Genomic DNA, 9,799 nt, shown 5'->3' on the forward strand with positions numbered 1-9,799 from the left:
CCTTGATTATAAATAGAAATGTATAGGAAAGCCCACTTATAGCTTATAGGCTATTAATCTGAAGGCTAGCATATATAGATCCTATCTGCCTATCTAAATGCCTAAAGCATTAGAATCCAGAATTCTAAAACCTTTTAGTAAGTAATAGTATAGAGATTATATCTTAAGGAGGAAGATAATATTATAAAATAATACTAAGCCCTTTCTATTCTATTCTATCCTACTATATGTCACGGATCGCACTCAATCGCAGCTATAATCACTCACGTGTATGCTTATGCATGTGCATAATCATGTGTATATAGCTAATATATAAAAATATTCTATAAACGCTTTACTTTTGATTCTGTAATTATAAATTCTAAGGATAAATTATACCCTACTTTTGTAATTCTTTTAAGATAAAGTATTATATTATTTATAATTTATTATATAATTGTATGGTTATCTGGTGGCTGATTAAATAATATCTTATAATTATAATACCTTTTTAAATATATTAAGAACATTTGATATTATTTATAGGAAAAGGATTAATTCTGAGTAAATCTATTTGATGGAAGATAACAAACCCCTAATATACAGAGTTACAAGTATTGTTATTATATCCGATCTATTTATTTCAAAGGGACTCTATTGCTCTCCCCCTCTTACTAGTTGAGTATTCTCAATTGATGATAGTTAATCTCAATGGAATAATAATTATAATCCTTATAGTTTTAATATAAATACTGATAAATATAAAAAGAGTAAATAGTTTGGAAATGACTTTTCGATTGAGGTATTAATTTTCGAGAGTAGTATATTGATATACACTCTTTTATTACAAAAAGAATAAATGTTAATTCTTAAAGACTTTAAGAATTTATAAAATGAAATTGCAAGATTCAAAGACGAATTATTATAGTATAGTTTTAATACTATTTATCTATCTCAATCTTCAAAATACTAATAGCAATATTATACAGATTCTCTTATAAATCATAGAATCCGGATTTCTGATATTTTAATTAATTTTATTCAAAAAACATTTCCTATTACCAGAAAAAGGAAGAACAAAAAAAATCTCTATTTGCGAAGTTAGTCTTTGTAATAATCTCTTTTAAATACCGATAGCAGATCCTTTTTAAATCTGGTTGCTTTATCGAGCAATCTACAAATTCATTAAATATTCTATTTTTGTTTATTTATTATTGTAGTAAAATATCCATATATTTCAAAGTCTATTAATCTTTTATTCAAATTCAAAGATGGTATGGAGCCAAAAATAAGTTTCTAGTAGTTATTGATTATCGAGCAACTCGAACTTTATAAAAATTTGCTTATTTTGGAAGTATAATAATAATCTTATATAATAGATTAAATGAAAGGAGAGGTATAAGAATATATATTTTTGCTGTATATTTAAATCTCCTATTTGATAGGATAGTAATTGATCAATCAGCTTATAGCTATTTATAAGAATTCTGTTGAAGTTAATTATATATAAATTGAGTACGAATATTGGGTTATATCTAATAATATTTAATGAGGAAACTTTTTAGTATGGTATTGTAGGTTTAGATTATTAGTTATATAAATGGAAATCATTAATCTAACAACTCTTTTTTGTAATCTGGAAAGAAAAATATCCGATTTCCTTTAATAAGCTATTAGTCTTTATATCAATGAATGCTATATTATTGAGGACCTGGTTATTAAGCTTATTGAGATTAACAAACTCGAAGTTATGCTTCGAGAATGTAATTGTTATAGAACAACTAAAAAGATACCTTTTAGAAAGCTATCTAGTAATACTGATTTGTTAACTACCCCTAGAAGCACTCTTCGCTTATTGAGTAATTCGAATTTATTTATTCAGTTTTATATCTAATATCCTTCTTACACTCCTATTAGCTATATAGGAACCTTCAAGCCAAATAATATTTTATCTTCAGGAAACAATTTTAATTGTAATATTACTGTTTTTGTATTAAAAGTAAATCGCAGTTTATATTATGTACAGGTAATGTAAATGCTATGGCCAAAATCTAAGAGATTGGAGAAGACAAAGAGTTTTATGATGTAAAAGAGAATGCTGAGGAGGATATAAATCAAGAAGTGTAAGTGAAAGCTATCGAATCTGTTTGTATTACCAAAAATCAATGTTTAAATTAATATGCTTAGATAGAAGTTCCCTTCTAAGTATGATCCGGGATATAAAATTCCTTGATTTGATAAAACTAATGGGAGGTGATTTTATGAATTTATTATATACATTTTCGAAAAACGGATATTTATATAATACTCAATTTCTTATAGATTCCAAAGCAAATAGCTTTGTTTTTATTAACAAGATACTCCTTTCATTATTATTCCCTATATTCAAACCCTGCTTTATACTACTCGAACCACTGATTGAAGTCAAAAGCTATAATGGTGTATAAGGTGAAGCTATTATTTATTTCACATTTCTTAATTTTATGATTGATATTCGATAATAGTTTTATTTGTTATTTCTTATTACTGATTTGGGTTTATATAGTGTAATTCTAGGTTGCAAATGGTTAATAAAAACCCAAATTAAAGTTGATTATTTTAATTAATACTTTGAATAACCTTTTGAGTATTCTTCTACTATTTTCTTATTAAAAAATATACTTTTAATTAAAAACAATCTTTAACAATCCAGAATCAATCATTTAAAACAAAAAGATACTGATAATTGGAATGCTTGATTGAAAAAGATATATCACCAATTTGATAATGGATAATCGATTATAATACTAATTATATTTAAAATACTTATTATCTCTTTTTAAGAGATTAATATAATAATTTCAGATACAATCAAAATTCAGGTTTCAGTTAATCTAAAGAAGAAATCTATTTTTGGTTAAATCTCTATTCAATCTGTTTATAAATCCTTTTTGCTTTATATCTCTAATATATTTGATATTTATATATTCAAGCTAATTCAATTTCAATTCATTTGTAAAAAAGTAAGAATTATAAGATCTTTATAATCATATATATAGAGATTGATGATATTATTTTGATTCACAAATCTAATCAAAATAATAATTATCAAATCTCAATTGCAATTGTTGTCTTAAATAATTCTAAATCAGAAACTATCGCTACTCTCAATCACGTTATTACAAATGTCGAAATAGAACCTCTGATTCCCAAAGTTTACTAGCAATATCATTAAGTGTTCTTCAAGTGCAAATCCGATATCCTATCTTTCTTCCGGTTGTATAATTATAAGATTATATTTGAAAAAGAAAATGAAAAAGCTTTCAAATACAATCCTTTGTATAAAATATCACTCAAACAGCTTAAGGTCGTTAAAGAATATATTATAAAGAATTTTGTCAAAGGATTTATAGAACCCAGCCAAGTATTATTCACAATGCTGATTCTCTTTGTGAGAAAGCTGAATGGAAGTTTAAGATTTTGTATAGACTTTTGATTATTCAATTCTTTAATATACAAAAACAAATATTCTCTACCTTTTATTAATAAGATACTTGTATGATTTATTAATACAAAGATGTATATTAAATTAGATATTCAATAAACATTCCATTATATCTGTATAAATTCAGTTTTCAAAGAATATACTACCTTTCGCATTCGATATAATTTCTACAAATACAAAGTTTTACCTTTTAAACTAATAAACGGCTCTACAATTTACCAATAATATATAAATAATATCCTATTTGATTATTTAGATAATTTCTGTATTGCTTACCTTAATAATATTCTTATATATTCTGAAAATAAAGATGAATACGAGGAATATGTTAAGTGTATCCTCAAACAACTTGAGTCCACTGGCCTCCAGGCAAATCTCAAGAAGTGTGAATTCAATATCAAATGTATAAAGTATTTAGGTTTTATTATTTTTATAGATAGTATATAAATCAATCCAGAAAAGATTGAAATAATTGCTATTTGGACTTATCCTATTATTGTAAAGGGTGTTCAATCATTCTTAGATTTTTATAACTTTTATTACCAATTCATTAAGAATTACGGTATAATAGCAAAACCTTTTTATAAATTCACAAAAGTGAATATCAAATTCCATTTTAATAAAATCTATCAAATTGCATTTGATATACTTAAAGACAAATTTATCTCTACTTCTTTCCTATAGTATTATGATTATATACTACTTTATATATTGGAAACCGATATATTTGATAGTGTAGTTGTTAGTATGCTATCTTAAAAATACAGTAATGAATAATTACCAATTGCTTATTTTTCGAAAATGATGGTTGCTATCGAGTTGAACTACAAAGTTTATAATAAAGAAATGCTTGTAATTATCAAATCCCTAGGTTACTGAAAAGCCGAACTTACTAAATCCTTATATTAGATCAAAGTGTATATCGATTATAAGCGTTTAAGTATTTTATATCAATTAAACAGCTAAATATTTAATAAATATGCTGAACAGAATTATTTACTGATTATAATTTTATTATTATATATCATATTGAAAAGAATAATTCATTTACAGATGCGTTTATATGCTACATTAACAAATTGGATTAACAGAATAATATTAAGAAGAAGAATTGTTTTCAATAGCTTATAAAAGATAACCAGGTGAATATAAAGATTATATGCGAATCTCTATAACAAGATCTGGATATAGTTGCAAATATCAATATACACATAATCATATTGCTTTTTGATATTATAAATTACATTATTGAAGCAAATAGATCCTATTCGAGTTTAGAAGCTCTATGTGTTTAGATTATCAAATCGTATAAGCATCTTATGCTCGAGAAAGGACTCTTGCTTTATAACAATCGATTTTATATATCGAATACCGAAAATCTGTGAATCTATTTGATTCGTGAAGTTCACGATTCAGTTTTCATTGTATATCCTGATGTTAAAAAGATCTACGCTTTTTTGGCTAATTAATACTATTGGAAGAATATGAACGATACAATCGATTAATATATATGGAATTGCTACAAATGCAAGTGTAGTTCTGTACCAAGAGATCGCACTCCCAGTCTCCTCTATCTGCTCCTAATCTCTACGCGAGCATGGTAATATATCACTATAAACTACTACAATTTCAACAAGGATAAATATAGTTACGACAATGTATTTATTATTATCGATCGATTAACTAAATAAGCTATTTCGATATTCTATTATAAATCAATCGATTCAAGAGATCAAATCCGCTTATACCTATACTATATATACAGATACTATAATGCCTCAGAGACTATAATCTCTAATCGTAGTCCTCAATTTATATCCAAATTCTGATAAGAATTCAATAATATCTTAGAAATGCAAGTCAAGTTATTTACCGCTTACTACCTGCAAACTGATAATCAAACTGAGATTTATAATCAATATTTCCAATAATACTTATAACCCTTTATAAACTATTATCAAGATAATTAATCTGAATTCCTATTAATAATAAACTACGCTCAACTTACACTTCCCCATAAATCATTAGATAATTAAACCCTATATAAAACCTTATATGACTATCTATCCCATAATCCCTGGGATTGGAAATTCGACTTCATCATATTTATCAACAATTTGAATATAACCGATATTAAAGAGTATATCAAACACAATAAACTAATATTCAATTGAATAAAAGAAAATATCTTGTATATACAAAAAAAGATATTTCAATTAGTTAATTTGTATTACTGTTTAATCAACTTTGATATAGGAGATTATATATAGCTTAGTATAAAGAACTTTTTGATACAATAATTATCCAAAAAATTGAATTACTCTATTCAAAATAGATTTAAGATTATTGATTGGACTAGAGATTCCTTTCAATTGAATTTATCATTTATTATAAAAATTCACCCTGTATTTCCATCTAGCAAGTTCTGTAAAGCGGCAAATAACCCACTTTCCGGATAAATCCTTGAACTATTGCTTTTAATAAATATTATTAATAATACCAAATAGGAAGTGGAGTATATTCTAATTATAAAAAAAGTATGCTGATAGTTTAAGTATAAAGTATCATAACTGAATACTAATAACAATCTCATCTGGTACCCTACCTCTAACTTAAAAACTGCTTTATACCATCTCTGTGATTTTTACTTACAAAATCCCATTCTGCCAGAACCCTCTGTACACCTACCGAAGTGAATTTATCTCTACAAGAATAAAAAGAATGATTATGATTTCATAAACAATAATCAATATATAAATAAAAAAGATAAAAAGAACTTCTTTAATTTATTATTATAATAAAGAAAATCCTAATTACACAAAAAGCTGAAAGCAACCGAACAAAGATGAAATATCAATAAAAAAAGTCTTTTTCCCTACTCGACAGATTTAAACCAAGCCAAAAAGAAAGCTTTTACAAGTATCAACAATTACAATCGGGTAAGATATAATAGCAAAAACTGAATGGTTTAAACCGAAATATCAGTTAAGTTCTTAGCTAATAGTAATAACAAGCACACACAGAACAACTACAAGCCAAAAGATAAGATAACCCTTAGTTACAGTATACACAACAACAAGACCAAACTAGCGCTCAATCACACCCAACTATTTGCGAATTATCAAAAGCTCTACTTTCATTTGAATTAGAACGAGCTAATATTATTACTCCAATTCATCTCCCCGCACTGCAATCTCCGCCATACAACGCTCCGCGGCTTCTCGAGTAAAGATAAGAGAAAGCATTTCTTTCGAAATACAACTCTTTAGCTTTTCTTGTATATCAAGCTACCTCAAAAATTAACTTTGCTAAAAGCTAGCAAAAATTATAACTTACCTTTACTATATTGCTATACTCAGTAATAGCTGATTGATATTGGAAAAATATCTTACGCATATTCTTATTAAATAAGTATTTATATTTATACTTATTAGCTAGATAAAGTAAATAGCAAGATTAACCAGATAATTATTTAGGAAGTTGATAATAGATACTATCTCTCTTACCGGAAATATAATTGTATACACAGTCAGCACAAATCCAATTGTTTTTTTAAACATATTATTCCTATTGTAATATCATCTTTTTTGATAATCTCTTATTTAAAGATCCCCATTTATTAATATTAACAAAGCTAATACTTTTATAATAAGATATATTGAATTTATAATCAGATTGACTTTAATATAAGGCCTCCAGAATATCTTTTTTAACTATCTCGCCATCATTTTCGAAATCACAAAAATGATATACCACTACAATCAACTTATTAGCAAACTTTTTTTCGTAATTATTAATACAATCAATCAAGAGATTATATTTTTCCTCCAAATTCTGTTTTGAAAGATAATAAAACGGATATATCCAATAAGCATATCGAAAATCAACCCCACCCTTAAGCACATTGCCTTCAGCATCTATAATTGTATTTATTAAATAAGTCAATTACAAATCAGAAATATCAAAAAAAAGCCTTACTTATATGCATCTTTATTGTTCAATCTATCTTTCTTATTATTCTCCTTTTCGCTAACAGAATTATTACTACTCCCATTACAACTCGACTTCTTCTCTTCCTCAATAGAATACTTACCTCATACAACAAAAAAGATAAATATTTTCTTTACTGCAAGCTATAAAAAAGTATATCAGCAAAATAAATATAAAAGAAAATAAACAACTTACTATTGTATATATATCCTCCCACTACTTCAGCTATATTAATAACAACTTGCTCTTATTATTATATTTTCTTGATAATATAGAAGACATATTGATTATTAATCAAGAAATATAAAAAAAATAAATAACCAAAAAAAATTTAGAAAAGAAAGGAAAATTCAGGTAATCTATATATTTCAAAGACTTCGCACTATTACTAAACTATAGGACGGTTTCCTCCATTTCCCATATGCTTTTTTATTATGAAAAAAGCAAAATTTGTGTATATACCCATTTACCATATTATATTATAATATAAACAACAACACTTTATTAGAATTACTAATACATCTACAGATTAGGTAATTATAAAGTTTAAAGGCAAGCTTTTTCGAAAAGGGGAGTAGTATTATGGATTGCATTCAATTACAATTGTAATCATTTATATATATACTTGTGCATATATATAATCACATATATATAGCTAATATATAGAAGTGCTCTACAAGCACTTTGCTCCCGATTCTGTAGTTATAGATTCTAAGGATAAATTGTACCCTGCTCTCGCAGTTCTTCTAAGGCAAAGTATCACACTATATATATAAAAATAAAATAGAACTTCTAGTTCTACCTCCTAATCTTTTGGGCATTTAGCTCAGTAGTAAAGCTTCTGAATACTCCCAGAAGTGATTATTATTATTATTATTATTATTATTAGTAATTTTCAACCGGGCCGTATAGGCGAGCCTCCCAGGGGGCATTACGGTTGGGCTAACTGCGGGATGATCTTCTAGTTTACATGATCCCCCTTTCCTAGGAATAGGGTCTTAATACCCTCAGTAGCCTCCCAAGCGATAGCTAGCGTATTTGCGCCTTTGTTTCCAATCCTCTGAGCGCCTCCGTATGCGCTTTCCAATCTCCTATATAGTATTTATTTGAAAGCTGTTTTATCCTATAAAAATAGCTTTTATATATATTCTATTGCAGTATGATATACTGTATACTTCAATTTTCTTCCACATAGCTTTTCTAGATCTATCCCCTCCTATTCCCTACTTATATTCACCTGAATCAATCAATCCCTTTCCTTCTCTCTTTCTATTCTTCTGATAGTGTTTTAGGGTATATACTTTTATAGAAATCTATTATAACAATGAATTTAGCGAATTTGGTTGATATATATATTAGCTGTTTCAATAATCGTTCTTGAGCTGCTTGATTGTAGGGTGGGTATTTAAGCTTGATATCTGGGGGCCAGGTTTTATAGATTGTAAGGACTTTGTGGTAATGCACAATATGCTCGAGGGATTTGAATGCTCTGTATGAATAATGGATTGTTGTTTTCTTATGTTTAAATCGTTGGTGGTAGCTTTCGAAATTGCTATATGCTGAGCGGATCGCTAGTATACAATAAAGAATTACTCGTAAAAGTTCTAATTCTTTAGAGTATTTGTTTGTACTCTTTAGATCCCATTTCTGATACTATTTGAAGAGCATTGATATCTATTTGATCCATTATATTTGTACTGCCGATTTTATAACAGTTTTTACTATAAAACAGATACTACTTACTATAAATCGATTCGCATACCCTGAGGCTGATTTTCTTGTCCCTTTGTTAGCAAGTGTATCCACACGTTTATTTCCTTCAATCCCTATATAACCTGACAACCATTTAATCTGAATCGAGTGTGTTTGTATTAGTTTGTAGTATTTGAGGAAAGCCCATTGCGATGTGATAGAGGCTGTGCCTTTCATTCCCTATATCACCGATATGCTATCGATGCACATACAAATTTCCATTTGTTTTATACCGATGATATTTTTGATCGCTGCTTGGAGGTCTCGATATACCCCGATCGCTTCTATATCGAATATATAAGAATTGTAATGCAATCTACTGTTTTCTTTGTATACTACTATTTATCCTCTATATACAATATATCCATATCCTACTCGCCTACTATCCTTATCAATCTGTTCCAATCCATTAGAGAATATAGTAATCTGATTGTGTGTACGCTTATTCCACCATTCCTGAAATTGCTCTACCACTATCTCTTTTGTAAGGCCTCTAATAAAATCCGTTCAACACCCTGGTATGTAGTGGGGCCCTGCTAAAATCGTCTCCTTGATTCGGGGAAAGCACTAACTGATCACCTGGACCTTTGTTCT

Source organism: Botrytis sinoallii (assembly GCF_014898435.1).
Source record: "Botrytis sinoallii strain Bc 23 chromosome Unknown BSIN_002, whole genome shotgun sequence".
Taxonomy (NCBI): Eukaryota; Fungi; Ascomycota; class Leotiomycetes; order Helotiales; family Sclerotiniaceae; genus Botrytis; species Botrytis sinoallii.